Source organism: Pelodiscus sinensis, chromosome 17, assembly GCF_052426305.1.
Source record: "Pelodiscus sinensis isolate ZL-2025 chromosome 17, ASM5242630v1, whole genome shotgun sequence".
Lineage (NCBI taxonomy): Eukaryota > Metazoa > Chordata > Testudines > Trionychidae > Pelodiscus > Pelodiscus sinensis.
In genome coordinates, this window is record NC_143068.1 from 13,968,831 (window position 1) to 13,990,021 (window position 21,191).

Genomic DNA, 21,191 nt, shown 5'->3' on the forward strand with positions numbered 1-21,191 from the left:
TTCTGTAAACTACAATACCCACACGAGGAAATGAGGAGACAGATTGACAGAGCCAGACGTGTACCCAGAAGCCTCCTGCTACGGGACAAGCCCAAGAAAGAAACCAACAGAACACCACTGGCCATCACCTACAGTCCTCAGCTAAAACCTCTCCAACGCATCATTAGTGAGCTACAACCCATCCTGGACAATGATCCCTCGCTTTCACAGGCCTTGGGAGGCAGGCCAGTCCTTGCCCACAGACAACCCGCCAACATGAAGCATATTCTCACCAGCAACTACACACCGCATCATAATAACTATAAATCAGGAACCAATCCATGCAACAAACCTCGGTGCCAACTCTGCCCACATATATACACCAGCGACAACCATCACAGGACCTAACCAGATCAGCCATACTGTCACTGGTTCATTCTCCTGCACATCTACTAACGTAATATATGCCATCATGTGCCAACAATGCCCCACTGCTATATATATCAGCCAAACTGGACAGTCCCTACGTAAAAGAATCAATGGACACAAATCTGATATTAGGAATGGCAACATACAAAAACCTGTAGGGGAACACTTCAATCTCCCTGGACACGCAATTGCAGAGGTAGCCATCCTGCAGCAAAAAAACTTCAGGACCAGACTTCAAAGAAAAACTGATGAGCTACAGTTCATCTTCAAGTTTGACACAATCAACTCTGGATTAAACAAAGACTGTGAATGGCTCGCTAACTACAAAAGCAGCTTCTCCTCTATTGGAATTCACACCTCCAGATCAGCTACTAGAAGTGGGCCTCATCCTCCCTGATTGGATCCAACTCGTCATCTCCAGCCTGATTCTGGCCTGCATATTTATACCTGCCTCTGGAAATTTCTACTACATGCATCTGACGAAGTGGGTCTTTGCCCATGAAAGCTTATGCTCCTACACTTCAGTTAGTCTATAAGGTGCCACAGGACTCCTCGCCCCTTAGACAGTAGGAAGTCAGTGTTCTTGCGGAAATTCAATCAGCCAGTGTAGATAGCTGGCAAGTTTTTCTGCAAAAGCAGGTGCTTTTGCGGAAAAACTTGCCAGTCTAGATGCAGCCATAATGTATACTGAATGTTGGAGGCACACAGCTGCAAGCATGCATTCACGTTTTTAAAAAGACTATTTCTTCAGATTTTTATTAGCCTACGGGACTCTAAAAATTTCATAAGGGACCACACCTATGCTCACTCTAGTCCAGTAACCTAATTTCGTCAATACCCGACAGTATTTAATGCTTCTGTAGAAGGAGCAAGAAAGCCTGCAGTAGCCAGTTATTGAGTGGTTGATCTGTTTTATGTAGATACATTTGTAAACAGAATAGCTGCCATTCAGAAGACAGCGTTTGACAGCAGGTCCATCAGATACCAGTTTGGTAACACAGCTTTGCCCTTAAAATCAGTGGTTTTCAACTTGTGGTCCACAGACCCAATTTAACAGGGATGTTAAATTGAGATTAATTTTCTAATCAAGTAGTCAACAGCATTTTTATTGACTAATCAAGTGGGGGAAGGCAGCCCAACTCAGTCCTGGCTCGTGCTGGGTCTGGAACCAAACTCTGCTGCGGCGCTGCAATTTAAAACACAGTAGGAGCTGGGAAGCAGCAGTGGAGGGGATGAAGAGGAGGGCAGGTGGCATCATGGAGACGGTACTGGGAAGAACTGACTTTTAAGCCAGATCCCCTCAGTACCAGCTCTTGCTTCCTCCACCCTGTTGCTGCTTCTGATACACTTAGGCTTATTGGGTCATCAGCTACTCGCTTACATCCCTACTGTGGACATGTCTATACTTACCAGAAGATCAGCGCTCCAGAGGTTCATTTTCTAGTTTTCGATTTAGTGGGTCTAGTATAGACCCGTAAATTGAACGCTTAGGGCAGCCCCCACCAGCATCCAGTACTCCTCCTTCTGCGAGGAGTAAGGGAAGTCAATGGGAGCGTTTGCTCCTGTCAGCCTCCTGCTGTATTAAGGTAAGCTGACTCCAGCCAGGGCCAGCCCAAGCCCTTTTGGCGCCCTGGGCCCAGGCGCATGGCGCCGCCCTCGGGGCACACGGCGCATGTGAGGGCCCGCCCCCGGGGCGCACGGCACATGCTCTGCCCAGCCTGGCCTGGCCAGCGCTGCTGATGCGCACACTGGGCCATGCAGGGCCCTGAAGCCGTCGGGGGAAGGGCGCTTCTGGCTGGCGCCGTGGGGCCGGGACTGCGGGAGCCAGGCGCGCGGCACCTCATGGCAGCTATAAGGGACACCACGCAACTCTTACAGCTGCCATCAGGCACCCCCTCCATCAGTTGGCACCCTGGGCAGCTGCTCAGCTAGCCCATGCCTCAGTCCAGCCCTGACTCCAGCAATGCATTTTGTATAGCGGGAGTTGCATACCTTAAGCTGACCTGCCTGGTCTAGTATAGATAAGGCCAAAGATTTCCAAAAGGGTCCACATCCCATTTGAAATATTTTAGGGACATGCAAATGAAAAGTTGAAAATCACTGCCTTCAAAAAAAGAACTGTGGTGTAGCTCTTGCACATACTGCCTTAATAGTCACAACTGTGTTACTTGGACCTCAGTGGTTCAGGACCCAAATTAGCAATTTATGTGGCTCTTTGGAGCAATATTGTGTAAATTCATTGGTTCTAGTACTCCATATTTGTATTTAGTTTTTTATCTTTATATAAAACGTGATTCTCACAGCTAAATTATCAATAATTGTTTTGTGAACTTCATTTGGTTAGTATAGTAAAAGCATCTGGATTGGCTAATTAAATCAGTATGTTAATATGTGCTGCAAAGAGCTGCAGAAAATGCATTAAAGAGCTACCTGTGGCTTACGAGCCTCTGTTGGTGTCATTTGTATAGACACTTTCACAGTGATTTCTCTAATACTTTGTGTGGGGCCATATCTAGTTTGGTCACGTATAAGTGTTTTAAAAAGTCTTGCGTGGGAGCCCAGAAAAATCACAAATTGGAGGAAGGAGCAGGTAAATAATTATTTGAGTCTAGTTGCCTTGTTTTTTGACTTGAACGATCACATTTTCAAGCTTTCTTTGCAATTGGGCAGGCTAAAAGGGTTCAGCTTTTTAATGAAAGCTGAGAGTCACGTGTAATTGCAGGATACCAGGAGCTGGGGCTATGAACATCAACTGAGAGACTGGGAATGAAATCACAAGAGTTGACAACACAGCCTATGGATTTTTGCAATTACTTATTTTTAACTCGTGCCAATAACCCAGTAAAACCAATGAATGTATGGCCAGGAGCGAAGAGTAAAAAGCATAAGCGTTTGCCCCTTGTTGAAGCTGCTGCCTTGTTTTCCCTTTTCCAACTGGGTTCAGTTGTTCTAATCTCTCAGGCACGAGAGTTAAATGCTTCACTCCCAGGGAGCCCTTTGCCCTCGCACCCCCAAAGGAGCAGAGAAATTCTGGAGAAGATGCCAAAGGGAGATCCCTGAGTTCTCCCAACATCTTGCGGGTGGTTTTCTCTGGCAAGGAAGATGTGGCCTGGCCTACTTTTCACAGCTGGACATCCCTTGCTGTGTAAGCTGCCAGTGCGCTGGTGAATGCAGTGACTAGCAGCTCAGCAATCTTCACTCCCTTGCAAAGGAGACTTCTGCCCTGAGGATAGGCAGGACAGAGAGGAAACGTGGGCATTGCTAATCCCAAGCACTCACCCTTTTAAAAAAAAAGTATAAACTGGGTATGTGAAAGTTTAACTGGCTAACCAGTAAGCATCACGCCAAATGGGTAACAGTTATCGGTTCTGGTTAACTGTAGGGGATGGAGCATCTCTCTGCTTGCCAAGGGCAGAAGGCTGCTCGAGCCTTGCAGGGCCCACCGCAGGGAGTAGCTGCTTCAGCCAGTGTAACCCTTGTCTGTGATGGATCCCGTCCCTGCTGCAGGTTACATGCTGGCTCCCTAGGAGTGGGGCTGGCAGGAGCTGCCAGCCCCACTCCTGGGGGGCTAGCTGCAGAGCCTGCAGTGAAGCTGACTCCCAGAAAGCATCACTGCGGGCTTTTCAGTAGAGAGCTTATTTAAACTTTGTACCAAAGAGCCTGTTGTGCATGTAACCACTACGTTTTCAGTGGTTAACTTTTTAACCTCCCTAGCGTAAATCTATCGTTCTTTTTCTCTGCCGTCTGGTTAATTAAGCTTTCAGGATGCACTTGGGTCAAGCTTTTCTCCATAGAAATGCGGTCTGGAAATATATCTTTTTTTTTTTTTTTTTTTTAAAGTTAAAATGTTCACAACTTGTTTATTACCCTAGTGGCTCCAAGAAAAACGTCAAATATTGACACTCATGATAAAACTAAAGGAGTTGCTGACAGAACAGTACAGTGAATTCTGCTTATAGGGATTTTATTTATTTATTTATTGGTGACTGTTTTCATTAAACAGTCACGTTTAAGGTAGCTTGTATTTAACTAGTGTGTGGAATATCTACTATGAGGTGTCATTTGCAGTGTTGTAGTATTTGATATTTCTTCTGAAAGCTTTAATTCCTGCAATGTGAAGGTGGGAATCTCAGCTTTCATTGGCGCTGACGGTTTTAGTGATCTAATTTGTACAACCATCACAGTTGTGCCCACCTGTGAGGCACGCAGTTGTATGTACAAATAGAAAATGTGCAAGTGGGGACCTAGCTTTATTTGAACATCTGGCTCCAGGTATGTTGACCAGCCACAAAGAGTTGGGATCCATATGTAGAATACAAGTGTGAACCTACATTTGTCTGTATGAGCCAGATCAGCTGGGAGGAACAACTTAATCCAAAAGAACTGAGCATTGCTTACTGGATGCCTGAAAACCCCAAGGCTGTGTCTAGACTGGCCAGTTTTTCCGGATAATCAGCCGCTTTTCCGGAAAAACTTGCCAGCTGTCTACACTGTCCACTTGAATTTCCGCAAAAGCACTGACTTCCTACTGTAAGAAATCAGTGCTTTTTGCGGAAATACTATGCTGCTCCCGTTCGGGCAGAAGTCCCTTTTGCCCAAAACTTTTGCGCAAAAGGGACAGTGTAGACAGCTGAGATTTGTTTTCTGCAAAAAAGCCCCGATCGTGAAATGGCGATCGGGGCTTTTTTGCGCAAAAGCGCGTCTAGATTGGCCACAGATGCTTTTCCGCAAAAAGTGCTTTTGCGGAAAAGCGTCTGTGCCAATCTAGACGCTCTGTTCTGAAAATGCTTTTAATGGAAAACTTTTCCGTTAAAAGCATTTCCGGAAAATCATGCCAGTCTAGACGTAGCCCAACTGAGGAAGAAGGCTGTATTGGTTAAAAATCTGAGCTGGCTCAGAGAAATGAAGGCAGCTATAAAGGTAAAATATAACAAAAGCAAGATGGAGGAATCTGACAGTAACACATTTAAATCAGAAGCTAAAAACTATGGAAAATTGATTTGGGAAGTAAAGGGGCACAAGGGGAAACTTATGGCCTACAGAGGTAAGGATAATGAGGCTATGTCTACACTGGCGGCATCTTGCGCTAGAAATATGCAAATGAGGCTAAGCGTAGAATATCGCCGAGCCTCATTTGCATACATAATGAGCCGCCATTTTTGCAGAAGAGGCTCTTGCGCCAGAAGGAGCATCTACACTGCACCTTCTTGCACAAGAAAAACCCTCTTGTGTAATGCCGCTATGCAGATTATTTTCAGGAATAATGGCAATGAGCAAGAGGGTTTTTCTTGCGCAAGAAGGGGCAGTGTATATGCTCCTTCTGGCACAAGAACCTCTTCTGCAAAAATGGTGGCTCATTAGGTATGCAAATGAGGCTCAGCGATATTCTACGCTTAGCCTCATTTGCATATTTCTGGCACAAGAAGCCACCAGTGCAGACATAGTCTGACAGTTTTCTCCAAATATATTGTGGGGAGGAAGGGGGGAGAATCCTGACAATGGTGTTGATCCATTCCTTGATGGAAATGGGTAGAACTATCAATCAGTAAGTGTTTCTGTTAGTATTTCTGTTATATATTTGCGAATAAAAACAAATGATGTAATCACATCCTATGAGTTACATTTTCCTTTCCAGTAGTATTACAGAAGGATCTTAAACAGCAGCTGCTACAGTAAGATATTTAAATCAGTAGGTCCCGATAACTTGCATTCAAGAACTCTCAAAGAGCTGGCTACTGATTTATTTGGAATGTTAATACTGATTTTCAGTACATATTGGAACCCTGGGGAAGTTCTGGGCAAGAAAGCTAATGTTGTACTAGTGTGTTAAAACGATAAATGACGTAGATAATCAAATGCTGGTCACTATAATAACAAGCCTGAGCAAAACAGTGGAGCAGCTGATCTGGGACTCCTTTCATAAAGAATTAAAGGATGGTAGTGCAATTAATGCCAATCAACATGGGCATAAGGAAAATACTCTATCAAACTAACTTAATCTCTTTTTTATGAAGTTACAACATTTTTTGATGACGTTAATGGTGTTGATGTAATATACAATGGCATACGATTTTAAAAAACTAGGAAGATACACACATAGCATACATTAAATTATTAGCTAACTGTTTACAGCTACATTTTTGGAACCTGACACTGATCATTGAGATACGTCAACACTATTTTGGGATACCAGAGTATCCTGAAATAGCTATCCTCTGTCTAAAAGCAAGCCAGTTATTTTGGGCTCGCTATTCTGGTGTCCCTATAAACCTCATTCTATGAGGAGTAAGGGATGTTTCAGAATAGTGTTTTATTTTGAAATTTGGTGCTGTGTCGACAGGGCCAATTGATGAAATAAGCTATTTCTAAATAGCATCGAAATAAGATATGTAATTAGCGTAGCTCAAACTGTGTATCTTATTTCACATTACGGTGCAATGTAGATGCACCTTGAGAGGGTATATTTCCAGTTGGGTCCTGCTGGGATCTATTCTGGGCTGTCTGCCACTTGACATTTATTAATAACCCAGAAAAAAAACCAAAATCATCACTGAAATTCTGCACCTGACCCAAAAAATGGGGGAGTGGTAAAAATTGGAGTGGATAGATCACTGATCCAGTGTGAATAGGACCACTTGATTTCCCAGGTCTACATTAACAATGTGTATTAATATATCCAAATGTAAATGCATCCATCTAGTAACAAAGAATGCAGGTTCTGTTTACAGGATGGGGAGAGGGGACTTCTGTCCTGGGAAACAGACTATGAAGAAAGGTAAGACAAGACTATGCAGCACTTTAAAGTCTAACAAGATGGTTTATTAGGTGATGAGCTTTCGTGGGCCAGATCCACTTCCTCAGATCAAATTGTGGAAGAAAATTGGCATGACCATATATACCAAAGCAATACAATTAAAAAAAAAAGTGAACACATATAAAATTGACAAATCAGATTTTAGAACAGAGAGGGGGTGGCAGGGAGGTTAGTATCTATGGGTATGTCTACACTACCCCGCTAGTTCAAACTAGCGGGGTAATGTAGGCATACCGCAATTGCAAATGAAGCCCGGGATTTGAATTTCCCGGGCTTCATTTGCATAAGCGGGGCGCCGCCATTTTTAAATCCCCGCTCGTTCGAACCCCGTGCCGCGCGGCTACACGCGGCACGAACTAGGTAGTTTGAACTAGGCTTCCTAGTTTGAACTACCTAGTTTGTGCCGCATGTAGCCGCGCGGTACGGGGTTCGAACGAGCAGGGATTTAAAAATGGCGGCGCCCCGCTTATGCAAATGAAGCCCGGGAAATTCAAATCCCGGGCTTCATTTGCAATTGCGGTATGCCTACATTACCTCGCTAGTTCGAACTAGCGGGGTAGTGTAGACATACCCTCAGAGATAATGATATTAGAGGTGATAATTGGGGAAGCTATCTTTGTAACGGGTAAGGTAATTAGCATCTTTGTTAAGGCCCATTCGTAAAGTGTCAAATTTAAGCATGCCTAACAAAGATGCTAACTACCTTACCTGTTACAAAGATAGCTTCCCCAATTATCACCCCTAATATCATTATCTCATAGACACTAACCTTCCCCCCCCCCCCCCCCTTTGTTTTAAAATCTGACTTATCAATTGTGTATGTGTTCACTTTTTTTTGATTGTATCCCTTTGGTATATATGGTCATGCCCATTTTCTTCCACAATTTGATCTGAGGAAGTGGGTCTGGCCCACGAAAGCTCATCACCTAATAAACCATCTTGTTAGTCTTTAAAGTGCTGCATAGTCCTGTCTTTTGTTTCATCAAGACCAGACTAACACAGCTACATCTCTATTACTATTTGAAGAAAGATGAGTGGGTTGCTGTAAATAATGTGAACATGAACTCCTATTGCGACACTGAGTCCAAAGGGGCTAATTTAATCCTTGTATGCACACACAGGAGAATCTCTGGAAAAGAGGGATTATTTAACCTATGCATTTGGTGCCAGAGCAACAGTGGTGGGAATATGACAGCAGGACTGGACAACAATTCAAGAAAGATGTTGAAAAACTAGAACAGATTCAGAGACTAGCTTCAAGAATGATTAAATGGTTAGAAAACCTGCTTTATAGTGATAGATTGAGCTTTTTGAGTCTATTTAGCTTGACAAAGAGAAGGTTAAGGAGTGCCTTGATTAGTCTAAGTACCTGCAAGGGGAACAAATATTTAATAATGGGCTTTTCAGTTTGTCAGGGAAAGGTATAACTTGATCTAATGGCTGGAAGCTAAAGCTAGACAAATTCAGACTGGAAATAAAGTGTAATTTTTAAACATAGCAATTTAACAATAGAACAATGTACTAAGAGATTGGTGGGAAACTATGGCTTATGGGCCACATGGGGCCCATCAGGGTTCTGTGTGCGGCCCACAAGACATTTTGTTTACCATTACTCATACACAGGGTTGCTAGGGTTGCCAGATAGTTTCAACAAAAATACTGGACACACTTGATATTACATCACAATCTACATTACGTCTTATTTAGAAAATACCCGACATTTATATTTTCTCAATTTGTTTCCCAAACAGAAAGCTCAAATATTGGACTGTCCAGTACAAAACCGGACACGTGGCAACCCTAAGGGTTACCAGATTCCACTGGTTTCCATCTGTCATTTTTTTCATACTGATATTACTAAAGTGACACTCACACAACACAAAGGCATGTGAAGTGAGGTGCTTGCTGATCGCACACAATGTTGACTGAGAGCTGTGCACGCCCTCTGCATCCAATCAGAGTGCTGCTATGGTTCAATCAGCACACCTCACAAATTCTAAGTATGCAAGGGTAGTTAGCAAAACTACCTTACCCCAAGAGACAGTCTTGCAGCCCACAGACATGGAGGGCCACTCATGCGACCCACTCACTAGCCTAGGATGTCCATTGCTTTACTAAGGGTTGTGGTGGATTCTCCATCACAATCCATTTTAAATCAAGATTATTTCTTTTTCTAAAAGATTTGCTCTTGGAATTATGTTGGGGAAGTTCTATAGCCTGTTACCCAGGTCAGAGTAGATAATTACAATAGTCACTTATAGCCTGGGCATGTATGAAACAGGGGAGAGAACTGATTAGAAAACAATTTTATTGTTCCCAGGGGTGCCATTGTGGGAGATTAGGATGGCTATAGCCCCCCTGAAGTTTGAACCCCAGGATTTCATACTTGACGTCTGCTTAGACACATGCTCTAGCCCGGCAGTGGCCAACCCATGGCTCGTGAGCTGCATGTGGCTCTCCTCCCCTCTCCCCAAAAGTGTGGCTCAAGAAGCCACTCCTATGTCTTGTGAAGCTGCCCCTGCGCCCTTGAAAACTGCCCCTGGCTCCTTGTGCTCACGGGCAGGGGAGCCATCCAGCGCGGCCATTCAAAATGGTGTCTTCAAGATGGTGGCTGCTGGCAGGAGCCTGATGTGGCCAAAAACATTTCTTAAAGGAGCAGTCCTTTTTTTTTTTTCTTGACCAGACGCGGTTGGGGACTTATTTTTGTTTTGTTTTTGTTGTTGTTGTTTTGCTTGACAACTTCCCCTCTCTCCTCCTTGCCCCCCCCCCCCCCATTCTTTGCACTGTTTGCACAACTATTTTGGCTCTTTGTCTGTAATGGGTTGGCCACCCCTGCCCTAGCCCCAGAGTAAGCTCTTAACTGCAACTGAGCTTGTGTTGCTTCCATCTTTGCCTTTAAGGCAGGGAGTTTAACAGAGGGAGGCAGGGTGATTAAGATAGCAAAAGACTTGTCATTGAAAGATTCTTGGATGATCATGAAAACGTTGCCAGGTAGTCCAGGTAAGAATAAATAGCGCTGTGCTCCAGCAGTCTGCATTGGGACTAATGCTATTCAACATTCCTAAATGATCTGGAAAAAGGGTAAATGGTGAGTTAGCAAAATTTGCAGATGATGCAAAAAATTAATCAAAACAGATAAGTCCAAAGCTGATTGCATAGTGTTACAAAGGGATGTCACAAAACTGGGTGATTGGTCTACACAAGGGCAGATGGAATTCAATGTTGATAGGAGGGGAGTCTCTCAATGGCTACTAGCCAGGGTGAGCGGGGATGGTGTCCTTAGCTTCTGTTTGCCAGAAGCTGGGAAAGGGTGACAGGAGATGAGTCATTTGATTTCTTCTATTCATTCCTTCTGAAGCACCTGGCATTGGCCAGTGTCAGAAGACAGGATACTGGGCTAGATGAACCATTGGACTGATCCAGTATGGCTTTTCTGATGTTCATATATAGAACCCAAATGTGTCTGTCCCCCTGCTATAACTCACTAGACCCCATCTTCCTCCAGTAGCTGAGAAAGCGCCCATAAGTCCTGACAGTGGGTGCCTGTCTCTCTCCTTCTCCCTCTCCCCACAGAGTTAGTGAAGCCTTATTGAGCTTATTGTTCAGATGCCTCTTATTCCACTTATCTTGAGTGGCTGAGGTTCCTAAGCTAGTCTACATATCTCCTAATTCACCACAGTCTCAGGCCTTGTCTACACTGAAACACACAGTTGTCAATTTACCTTACTCTGCTTCAGCTACGCAGATAGCGTAGCTGAAGTCGATGTATTACCACAGTGTCTTCCACGCAGTGAGGTCATTGGGGGGCTGCTCTCCCATCAACTCTGGCTATTCTTCTCATCCTGGTGGAGTACAGGAGTCGACGGGAGAGCGCTTGGAGATCGATTTATCGCATCTAAGCAGATATGATAAATCGACCATCGACAGATCAATCCTTGCAGAATCAATCAACTGCATAGTGAAGACAAGGCCTTACTGAGCCACTGTGATGCATCCTAGGTTTTCCTGGACAGTCTGCATCAAATAAAATTGAAATCTTTTGGTTTGTAGTTAAATTTTGGACAGAAGGCAGTCACTTTTTGTACACAAAAAAATTGTTCTGTTAAACCAAACTCTCCATCAGACTCTTGATGAAAAAGTTTAGCTTAGACAGTCTAATTTTAATGGAACAGCTCCTCACAATGTTTCATCCACACCGTACTATTCATACTAATGTAAGGAGACCTTTAGTTAAATTAGTAATTTTATTAGAATTTCCACCTACCAGCACACTAACCAAAAGCTGGCCTCAGCTGCAATCAGTTCTTTGCTCAGATCAGCCTGCTTTGAGTGCGAAAGGTGACCCTCTGAACTTCAGTCACTTTCTCGCCCTGACATAACACTAGCAGCTACTCCACCTGATACAAAATCATATTTGTATCACAGTGCATGATCCTTTGAACAATTGTTGCTCAAAGACACTCGTTGGCTTCTTAGAAACACTCGATTTGATCCTTCTTGGGTATGGATAGCGAGAATCTAGGCACCAAATAAAGGGTGTCCTTTGTAATTCAGGTTCTGAACTGAAATTTGTCAAAAGATGTGTGTCTGCTTGCAGTAGGCCGACAATAAATCCCCCTTCCCATGAAGGACAGTTTTGCTGGGACAAGGTCAAATGTGAATCCTGCTTTGGCAGCAGGCGTGTTCTCCTGCTGACAAAGGGTACATCTACATCAGTGTTTCTCAAAGCGGTCCACAGATCCACTCTGAGAGCTGCTGCTTGGCCACTCTGGTTTGTTTACTTACCAGCTCTGCAGCCACAGAGCCTTACAGCTTCCAATGGGTGCAGTTCGCTGTTTGCAGCCAAGGGGAGCCGTGGGAAGCAGCGTGACCTGGGCCGCTGCTTCCCACAGTTTCCCTTGGCTGCAAACGTCAAACTGCAGCCAATGGGAACCGCGAGGCTCCGTGGCTGTGGAGCCAGTAAGTAAACCAACCAGAGTGGCCTGGTAGCAGCTTTCTCAGAGTGGCTCCATGGACCACTTTGAGAAATGCTGATCTACGCTATGCAGTTTTGTTAACAAAACTTAGGTTGATGCTTAAAAGTCGACAAAACTACCATCTGGCAATTTTTTTTCACACTTGCTCTCTCTGTCAACACATCATGTCCATATTGGGGGCAACCTCATCAGCAGTGTGAACTGTGCACTGTGGGTATGGATTCCACAGTGCCGTGTTGTGGTAAGGCAGAGTGGATCCCTGTGCTTCTTGGGATTCCCACAGCCTCCTCCCACAAGTTCTCCCAAGATTCCCAAGTTCTCCCACAGCCTCCTCAGTTACTGGGAGCAGAACTGAGTAGCTCTATGAGCTCTCCTTGCTGAGGACTGTCAGAGCACAGCGTAGCCTGCTTCCCTCCCCCTGCAGCAGCAGTCTGTCTGCTGCTGTGTTCCTAGTGCAGGGCAGAATAGGAGCAGGTCAATAATTTGTTCTGTTTGCTCCTTAAATGGAGCAGCACACTCAGCTGTCAGACACTTTCTGGAGCTTTGAAAAGGGTGCATGCCTGCAGGGCAGCAGAGATCAAAACACTGAGGAGAGCCATCAGAGCAGGCATTGTGGGATATAAGTGGAAGCCGGTTCTGTGACAAAACAAACAGCAGAGTCTACACTGACTTTGTTGGTAACAATGGGAGGGGAAAGTCTCTCACAGGGATGGTAGTGTTTTGTCAGCAGAATTGGGTATTTTTCCCAGCAAAAGTCACATTGCAATGTGAATGCTCTGACTGTTTTGTCAACAAAAGGCTGTTTTTGGTGACAAAACTTGGTAGCATAGACAAAGGCAAAGCAAAAGCCACTTATTGGGGTGGAAGTATTTTGTCAGCAAAAGGGCTGACAAACAGAATTCACACATGCTGACTTTCAGTGACTAGGCTGTGTCAACACCGCTTTGTTGCGAAAAGCTGTGTGGTGTGTATGCCCAAAGTTACTCATCTTTCAAAACTAATGCACACTTTGGAACCTGCTCTACTTGTACCATTCTGGGATGATGGCCTGCTCTGTTAATTCGAGTGTTCTTCAGACAAGGTGAAGTGACTGCTAGATGCTAACTGTAACACTATACCTCTTTCACACTTGGAAAGTGTGAAATGCGTGAATTTACAAAGGGATTCTGCCACTGATATCCTCTATCATCTTGAGCAACTTATTGTGCTAGATGGGCCTTCGTTTCTTCATCTGTGCTACAGTAAATTTGATGCATGACCACAGCTTTACCAGCGGTGGGTGTTAGAAGAATATTTTGAAGCAAGCTTCCCTGTGCACTATGTTCTCTATATTTTTAAATTTTGTGAGTAGGTGTTCATTTCTGAGCATTCTCTTGACAAAGGGCTGTTGAACAGGAAGATGGCTGGCTTCCCAAGATAACTTCTATAGAATGACATTCCACAAGAGGGTGTTACGTGACCATAGAGGATGTACTGCACAAAGTACTAGTGAACGGTACATGTAGGTATTATTTCAGATGATTCTTCCTCTGCCACTAAAGCCTGGCAATGTGACCTGACAGTGTTGAAGTCTGTAGCTCCCTAGCAGAAACTGAAAACAAAATCTGTGTGGCGCAAGGTATCTCTGCAATAGCTCTGAACAGTCATTCACTTGACTCCATGTAACATTCAGATGTTAGCTTTCTAAAATACTGAGTTTTGGCATCTTGGCATTTTGAGTCTCATGACACTAGGTATTTTTATTTTAAAACTCCAGCTCTTGGAGGCATGTGAGAATTTCAGCATTCATTAAAAAAATTCTAGCCTTCATCTTTGCAGAGAGTTTGATAACATGAAGTCTAAAGATTCAATAACCAGAAGGCAAAAGAAAGAGCCACATTTTTAAAGTCTCATACATTTTAAACCATTTTCATAATTTTGGAGGAGGGACCAGATTCATGATTATTCAAAGCTTGGGGCTGATAATACTATAGATCCTCAGATTCCTTTGTGAAGAGAGTAGAGGTGTATGGATCATCTAAGTATGTTTTGTTTTATTTGTTTGGCTAACTTTGTAAATATGCACAAGCATTTCTACATGGCTACAAAGAATGACTATATAAGGAAGCTATACCTCAATCTTGCCTAATAGCCCCAAAGGGCCATTTAAAATAAAAACCAACAATTCAGTTACAAAGAATTTGTGGGTATAATATAGCTTTCTAATTAGCATCTCTGGGAATAAGCTACAAAAAACATATCAAATGTATTGTCAAGATCAATTAAATGTGTTATTGGCTAGCTCTGACCTCTTCATTCTAGTTTTAGTTTTGTGTTGATGACTATGTTGTTGCAATCTACCTTCACAGTGAAACAGAGAACCCATTTGTGCATGGTACAGCTTTATCTTTGAAAGGTATGTGTTCCCACGAACGCACCAAACAGAAAGCGGTAATCTCTGCAGCCACCGGGCTTGGATTTTCCACATGCATTAGCATTTCAAAATCTTTCTTTTAAAAAATAAAATAAAATAAAGGTGTGATAACAGTATTACTAGCCAATAAAACATCAGAAGAGTAGACTAGAAAAGTAGCCAGACAGTATTTGCTAAATAAAATTAGGACAAGGATTTGGGACATCTCTGTAGATTAAATTTACTTAGCTGTAATATTTCAAAGGGTTCAATTGTTGCCATTTTTAGTATTTATGGATGGGATTTTCATAAGTAGCTGAGGGAGTTAGCCACCCAACTTTCTTAAATGCTTATGTAGATAGCACCCAGTTTGTATTGCAATAATGCCAGAAGCTCTAACCCAAACTGGGGCCCCGTTGTATTGGTGCTGCACAGATGCACAGTGAATCTGTGCCCTCGAGTATTCAAATCTAAATAGGCCAGTCAAATAAGAGGATGGCAGAAAGCATCGTATTGCTGTTTTATTAGTAGGGGAAATTGAAGCACCAGCTTTGTGACTTGTCCAAGGTGTTCCAAGAAGTATTTCAGAGCCAGGTATTGATCCCATCTCTTCTGCATCCCAGTTCAGAATTAAATACTTAATTCTCAGTGATAGGAACAGACTTTGGGAGCTTTGAAAGGGGAGGGGCATATGTCCACAGAGCAGCGGAGATCAAAACACTAAGCAGAGCTATCAGGGCAGGCATTGTGGAATACTGGTGGAAGCCAGTTCTGTGGACAAAACAAACAGCAGTTTGGCTGTGCCAGGGAGGCTGCGCCTAGCTCCAGCTGTGCTGGAGCAAGCTTCCCTGGCTGAATGCAGGGCAGCCGGGCGGGAGCGAAAAGGAGCGGCTTCCCAGCCAGCTGGGCATAGTGCTCAGCCAGGGTGCACCACGCTCCACGTGGGCTGGTACAGAGGAGAAGCTGCCTGGCCAGCTGGCTGTGGCCTTCAGCCCGGAGGAGGCTGAATTGCGCTCCAGCTGATCGGTGGCTTCCCCTCTGCACCTGCCCACGTGCAGCTTGGTGCACCCTGGCTGAGCGCCCTGGCCAGGAAGCCGCTTCTCTTCGCTCCTGCCCGGCTGCCCTGCGCTCAGCCCGAGAAGCTTGCTCCAGCACAGTTGGAGCTAGACGCAGCCTCCCGGTGTTGAGTGCAGGGCAGCCAGGCTGGAGGGAAGAGAAGTAGCTGCCCAGCCAGCTGGCCATGGCGCTCAGCCAGAGTGAACCAAGCTCCACGTGGGCAGGCGCAGAGGAGAAGCCACCGATCAGCTGGAGCACGGGGCAGCCTCTTTCAGCTGAAAGCCACAGTCAGCTGGCTAGGGTGTTTCAGCCCTCCCAACCTCCCAGCTCCCGCCTTGCAGCTACTCTCCTGTGTTGTTTCTCGGTGAGTAGCTGCTCCTCAAATGAGGAAATCTAATGTAAATGTACTGAGCAGGCACGCAGTTCAGAGAGGGCTCAAGGCTACTCTTAGAGACCCTGAGATCTACCGGTAGATCGCGATCTACTGGTTGGTAACCATGGACCTAGGCTAATGAGTGGGCCGTATAAGTGGCCCCTCCTTCACCTCAGTGGGCCATGGGTTTATTGTAACCAAGACAATCTTCCAGATAATGCGCTTACGTGCCTAGAATTTGTGGGGTGTTCTGAACCAATGTTGTGTGCAAACAGCACACAACTCCTTTCACATGCCCTTGCATGTTACTCTTGTGATACTGGTGGGGAAAAAACTATGCTGATGAAAACCAGCAGAATCTGGCAATTGTCATTGTGCACCTCCACCTCCCCCCCCACACAGAACACCGATGGGCCGCATGCCCATGGTTCCAGAGTGACTATGTACAGTCTGTGCCTTCACAGCTTCTACATTGCACCACCCCCACAAAGCAACTGATGCTTGCATCAGCCACAGCCCAAGGCTACCAGGGCTCAAAGGACTTTCCTTAAAATGGCTGCTTCCATCTGCTCCTGGCCAGGGCAGGCCTGGCATCAGAACTGAGAGTAAAGAGCGTCTCTCCTGTGCTTTTAGTGGCCTCTAAATTGGCATCCAGGATGCAGGAGGAGGAAGTCATCTGATTCTAGCTCAGAAAATATGAAGAGCTGATGTGGGGGGTGGAAAGGAGTAGATTAGGTCAGGAAGTCTGCAAGTGGGAGAGGGAACTGACTGGATATTAGAAGGGGAGACTGGGGCTTGCAGGCAAGCAGACTGGCACCAGACACTGAAGAGTGGGGAGACTGGGAGCTGATGAGAGAAATTGGGGGTAGGCACTGGGAACCAGTTGCCTTGCAAGGATGATGTTGAGTTTGAATAAGGTGGGACGGAGGGAGAGGCACTACATACTATTTGGGGGGAAATGGGCAGAGGTGAGAAGCAATACATCCTAAAAAGGACAGGGATATGCTGAGTAAGATCTGGACAGGGTGATTGTTACAGAGTGTGGTGGTGGTGGAAGGGGGGAGATTGGTTCTTTGCAGTATTCCCAGAAGAGATCAGGCGTGGCTATGCAAGGAGACTGGGATGAGAAGCTGGAGGAAGAGAGACTGAGCAGGCAGGAGGATGGGATTGGGAGACATGGAGCTAGGGATGTGGAAGAGTCAGAAATGAGGCAGACAGGTTGAAGGGGATGGAGCAAAAGGGGTCAAGCTTGAGAGGAGCAAAAGTCTGTACCTACTGGATCATACCCCTCTCCCCAAAATTCTTGAGTTTCACTATTTCTGAACTGAACATAAGAACAGCCATACTTGGTCTGACCAAAGGCCCTTCCAACAGTGGCCAAAGCCAGGTGCTCCAGAGAGAACGAATAGGTAAGCAAGTATTGCCCCTGTCACCCATTCCTATCTTCTGACAAACAGAGGCTAGGGACACCATTCCTACCCATTCTGGCTAATAGTCAATAATAGACCTCTCCTCCATGAATTTATCTAGCTCTTTTTTAACCTGTTATGGTCCTGGTCTTCACAACATCTTCTGGCAAGGAGTTCCATAGGTTGACGTGTGAAGAAATACTACTTTTTGTTTGTTTTAAAACTGCTACCTATTAATTCCATTTGGTTATCTCTAGTTCTTGTGTATGGCAACAAATAAAGAAAAGTTACTTTATTCACACATGATTTGATAGAGCTGTATCATATCCCCCCTTAGTCTCCTCTTTTCTAAGCTGCAAAGTCCCAGTTTTATTAATCTCTCCTCATGTGACAGCCATTCCAAACCCCTAATCATTTTTGTTGCCCTTTTCTGAATCTTATCCAATGCTAAGATATATTTTTTGAGACAACCACATCTGCATGCTGCATTCAAAACGTAGTGTACCATGAATTTATATAGAGGCACTAAGATATTCTGTCTTACTCTCTATCCCTTTTTTAATGAGTCCTAACATTCTGTTTTCTTTTTTGACTGCTGCTGTACATTGTGTAGATGTTTAGAGATCTATTCACAATGACTCCAAGATCTCTCTTTAGTGGTAATAACTAAATTAGTCCCCATAATTTTGTATATATAATTTGGATTGTTTTCCAATATGTATTACTTTGCATTTATCAACATTGAAATTCATCTACCATTTTCTTGCCTAGTCACCAAGTTTTGTGAAATCCTTTTCAAGCTCTTTACAGTCTGCTTTGGTCTTAACTATCTTGAGCATTTTAGTATCATCTGCAAATTTTGCCACCTCACTGTTTTCCCCTTTCTCCAGATCATTTATGAAAATGTTGACATGACTAGTTCCCTCTCTTCATTCTGACCAGCAAAATGTGTCCTATTTCTTTACCCCTCCACAGTATGCTGGCTCACGTATGGAATGAAAATCTACTATTGCTATTAGTTACTGTGCTATCTCAAGTGACAGAGGCCTGTGTGGACAAGCTAGAGTACAGGCAGTCCCTCGGTTACATACAAGATAGGGACTGTAGGTTTGTGCTTAAGTTGAATCTGTATGTAAGTTGGAACTGGCGTCAGCTGCTGCTGAAACTGTCCAGTTTCAACCGCGGCTGAATCTGGATGCCAGTTCTGACTTACATACAGATTCAACTTAAGAAACCCAGGCGTCCCCAAGTCAGCTGCTGCTGAAACTGATCAGCGGCTGATTCCAGGAAGCCTGGGGCAGAGCAACTCTGCCTCGGGCTACCTGTAGTCAGCCGCTGGTCAGTTTCAGCAGCGGCTAACTTGGGGACGGCTGGGGCAGAGCAGCTGGGGTGCTGCTGGGTTGCTCCAGTAGCGCTGCTCCTCGGCGCTACTGGAGCAACCCAGCAGCACCCCAGCTGCTCTGCCCCAGGCGTCCTGATTCAGCCGCTGCTGAAACTGACCAGCAGCGGCTGAATCAGGACGCCTGGGGCAGAGCAGCTGGGGTGCTGCCGGGTTGGTCCGGAGCGGCGCTGCGGGACCAACCCAGCAGCCCCCAGCTGCTTTACCCCAGGGGTAGGCAAGAAAAGCCTGGTCTGCTGGGGGGGGGACACTAGCTCCACCCCCCCCCCCCGCAGACCGGGGGACAGGAGCGAAGCCACGGAGCACGCCCGCAGCGGGACAGCCCAAGCGCGCCCAGGCTGTCCCGCTGCGGGCGTGCTCAGCGGCTTTGCTCTCCGTCTCCCCCTGGTCTGCTGGGGGGGTCCAGCAAAGCCGCTGGACCCCCCACCCCAGCAGACCAGGGACACCAGAGCAAAGCCGCCGCCTGGGCGGCTTTGCTCGATTGCCCGGGAGCAAAGCTGCCCAGGCGGCAGCTTTGCTCGGGTGTCCCTGGTCTGCTGGGGGGGGGTCCAGCGGCTTTGCTGGACCCCCCCAGCAGACCAGGGGGACAGGAGCAAAGCTGCCCAGGCAGCGGGATTCCCGCTGCCTGAGCGGCTTTGCTCGGGTGTTCCTAGTCTGCTGGGGGGGGGGTCCAGCGGCTTTGCTGGACCCCCCCCAGCAGACCAGGGAGACTGGGAGAAGCTTTTCTCGCCCCTGAGGACACAGGTGGCGACTCGCTGCCCGTGAACTCCAGGGCGAGAAAAGCCCCGTTCGTAAGTGCGGATCCGACATAAGTCGGATCCGCGTAAGTCGGGGACTGCCTGTAGTGTTTCTTAAACTTTTTAAGACCGAGGAACACCAACAATTTTTTTTTGAGGAACACCAAGGATTTTTTGTTGGGGGGGGAAGGGGAAGGGGAAGGGGGAAAGTTAGTGAGGGGAAAAGAAGAGTCGGGGGAAATTTATTGATCAAAAAAAAGGGCGCCTGCCCCTTTAAGGGTGCCCATTTTGAATTCTGTTGTTCTCCAACAGCGTTTAAGAAACACTGATCTAGAGTTTCCAACCATACTGACCACAGATTTGGATGTCAATGTGATACCGCATGATGAAATATGAATTTTTGTTTGCTTTTTTATAAACCAAGGAATTTAAACTGTTAAGGTTGCAAAATCAAGGACCGAAATTTTAAATATTATAATTAAGGTTGCCTATACTACCTTGATGTTCTTTAACATATTTGTGTGTAGCACATAACTAAGACAGACTGTGTGATGTATTCTCAAAATACAGCACTAAGTGTTCTTTTGAAAAGGTCAGAAAAATAGTTAACTAAAACCTGTCCAGTTTCTTTTGTGCTCTGCTTGTGTGTGGAAGACAGATTTCAGAATAGCTTTTCACATATCAGATGAATAATATTTAGGAGGAGTAGGGATGTGAAATAGTCTTTTTTTTTTAGGGTGGGCATTTCATTTTATTGGTGATTAATCTTCACGTGTCCATATAAATGGAGTGAGATCCTACTGAAGGTCTCAACACTTCATATGCAGTTGAAAAGGTCAGCATGTACCATATAGGAAATTCCTTTGTATTTTAATTGATTTTTAGGCTCAGATTGAACAGGTGTGTCTTTCTTCATTACTAACTGTTGTTTTATTGCTTCACCTGACACTATGCAAAATGCATTCACACAACTGCTACATTTACATTGTCTAGAAATAATAAGACTGATGCTGGAAATCAGGCAACCACTTCCCCATCAATGCTCCAAATGAAGAAATTTGCTGTCAGCTACACTGACCCACCGCTAAACTGAAAAGCCCCGCAACACTTTATGTGAAAGCATTTGACTTCTCAAATATCAGTAAATCAGTGTTGCTTGTTCTGCCAGGAGCGTCTGCACTGTTTTTGCTGTCTGACCAATAGCACTGAAGCCAAAGACATGCAACAAACAGTTCCACAATGATTCTAATGAATCTTAGATATTTGTAGGTTTGGAAAGAGAGGTTTTTGACCAAAAAATCTTTCTTTGCGTTAGCAGCATAAACTAATAATTCAGGATTGTTTTTCTCAGCAAGGGGACAGGCAGAATAATCTAAAAGGTCTCTTCTATCTCCTATGATCTCTACTGGTGAAGGAAAATATCAGAACAAGTTATACATCAAAGTAAACATCCCAAATTTCTTATGGATACTTTAAAAAAATCCCTAAAGCCAACTCCACACAGCAGGTACACTCCATTATTTGACAATGTATGTTGAACATGGAAACAAAAGTATAGAGATCAAGGATAAAATATGTAATCTAAAATCTCAAATTTCTAAAATGTCTACAATATCCATTAAAGCTG

At 45.0% G+C, this 21,191-nt stretch overlaps 1 protein-coding gene across 1 annotated transcript in view; it reads right to left on the minus strand.

The window, feature by feature from the left end:
* The window catches only part of PHACTR3 (phosphatase and actin regulator 3), a 207,490-nt gene that overhangs the window by 130,615 nt on the left and 55,684 nt on the right, over positions 1-21,191 (minus strand). The gene's annotated exons all lie outside the window — the stretch shown is intronic.